A 2,124-nucleotide genomic window follows, 5' to 3' on the forward strand; every position below is an offset into this window, starting at 1 on the left:
ATTTTTCAATGCCAGAAATAAAAGAAAACAAAACCAACTTGCTTTTGGACTGACCTGAACAGAAATAATTGTGAAATCTGTCCATGGGACTAAGGCAAAATCTCTGCATTGTCCAGTTAAGCTCAGGACAGTGGATCCAAATGATTGGAAGATGTAGCAGGCTCGACAAGGAATGGGAAAAATATATATAGCATTTCAACAGAGAACTGGTATGTTTGCATGTATAACTATGACAAAATCTTTCTTTTCAGCAAGGAAGAAGCCCTTCAGCACCTGTAAACCAGGCCCTGGATGTAAGCAGCTCCAAAATATTCATGCAAGGATTTGGCCGCAAAGTTTTATGTTAAATCCAGTTTCCTCATCCTGCATGATAATTTCTACCCCACAAAGCCCCAAAAGTCATCACCTTCACTATCAAGGCCTCTAGATGCTACTACAATGCCATTGGGATCCTAAATACAATAAGTCAGTGTCCCATCTGTCAAAAACAGGACGTGTGGCAACCCTTCCCAGTGAGTCATCTGTTCAGCATTCCCAAGTCTTTGAGATCTCTGCACTCACCAGGGAGCTCTGACATTTACCAATGTTATCTTTCTTATTTCAGTTTTGGCACCTTCTTCCTTTCCTCAGGGACTGCACTGGGCAAAACCCACATGAAATGAGCAGCATACATCATCTGTCATCTTTCAGAAAGGTTACTGGGCTTGAGTGTGTTGTTTGGCCACAAATGGTGGTAACTTCACCAGAAAAACAAAAACTCCCACCATGCAGTGAAGAAATAATTAACTGGGCAGAGTTTTGCATGAGAGATCAATTTGTTGAAAGGGAAGAGTAATCCTTATTCATAGTGACTTTTGGGATGACTAAACCCTCAAGAAGCATATTAGAAATTGCTATGAAATGCTTCTCTTGCTATCATTTGCTGTGAATCAGCAATAAAGTAGTCACCCCCTTGGCAGCATTCCCATTGGGGTCAGTGGGGCTGGAGTTTCACCCCTGGAAATCCTGCCCTGAAGGAGGGGCTCACCATCAGTCTGTGTCCACTTTTCACTCCTCTGAGCACTTGTGAGTCTACTTACAGTGTTTCATAATACAGGAACAAAGGGGTTATTCAAGGAAAATGAGGGAGGCAGAGATTTAAAGCAGATGAGAGTGAATGCTCGCTGCACAGTAATGTCAACACCTGGCCTTTTATCCCTCAAAGTGCTTTACAGGAGCCACCAGTGCCAGTGTCTCTGCTTGACAAAGAGATAAAGAAAGATAACACTACCTGCTCAAGGTCACCAAGCAGACAATGCCAGAGCCAGAGTGGGAAATATCCTCCTCCAGTGTGCAGAGGCTTCTGGTTAAAATCCCCCTTTTATGCTACGGGGCTCAGTGCTCCAGGTCAGAACGACACCAAGAATTCAGTGGCAGGGACTGTTTGTGTGCAGAACAAGCACATGGCACTGGGAAGATGTAAGGGAGAATTCAGGTCAGACAGCAGCTTCTGTTTTTGTAGTGATCTGTCAGAGGACAGGAGATTCTCTGGCTGGATGACATGTTTCATTTTAACTCTGCTGCAGAGTGCAGAGCCAGCTGCTGCACTCAGGGCTGTCCTGAAAACCCTGCAGACTGCTCCATGTAGAAAGGGAGTTATCATTTTGGAAATCCACCCTGTCTGAGAGGAGCAAAGGCTGGTTGTCACCAGAGATACTCCCACATAAGGGTAAAAAACGACCCAGTTTTCCTGGAGTTATTCAAGACTTGGCAGTGAAGCCTAAGCTAAACATTCTTGTCAGGCTTCAGGATTCAGCCCAAAAAACCAGGCTGGACTTGAGGATTCTTGTACCTCCACACCAGGTCTGATGCTGTCCTTTCAGGTGCATTCCAGGAGGCTTTTGCCCCAGCCACAGTGAGTGCAGCTGCCTCAGCTGAAGGTGACAGGGTCCTCCTTCCAGACAACTCAGCTGAAGGTGACAGGGTCCTCCAAACCTCCGGACAACCCATCCTGCCATGCCCATGGATAGTCCCACAATGAGAGTGAACCATGCTCTCCATCTGAACATCTATCACACCTTCACTGTGCAAGGAGAAGCCCCCAGCAGCCCATTAACCCTTTCCAGACCCACGTGGGCTCACACA

General features: G+C 46.0%; 1 long non-coding RNA gene across 1 annotated transcript; it reads left to right on the forward strand.

Annotated features, from left to right (window-relative positions):
* Positions 1–257: 257 nt before the first annotated feature.
* Positions 258–1,091, forward strand: LOC132077156 (uncharacterized). Its single transcript, XR_009419009.1, has 2 exons — positions 258–512; positions 605–1,091. It is a non-coding gene; the product is annotated as an uncharacterized LOC132077156 (long non-coding RNA).
* Positions 1,092–2,124: the final 1,033 nt, after the last annotated feature.

The sequence above is a fragment of the Ammospiza nelsoni genome, chromosome 9, assembly GCF_027579445.1.
Source record: "Ammospiza nelsoni isolate bAmmNel1 chromosome 9, bAmmNel1.pri, whole genome shotgun sequence".
Classification (NCBI taxonomy): domain Eukaryota; kingdom Metazoa; phylum Chordata; class Aves; order Passeriformes; family Passerellidae; genus Ammospiza; species Ammospiza nelsoni.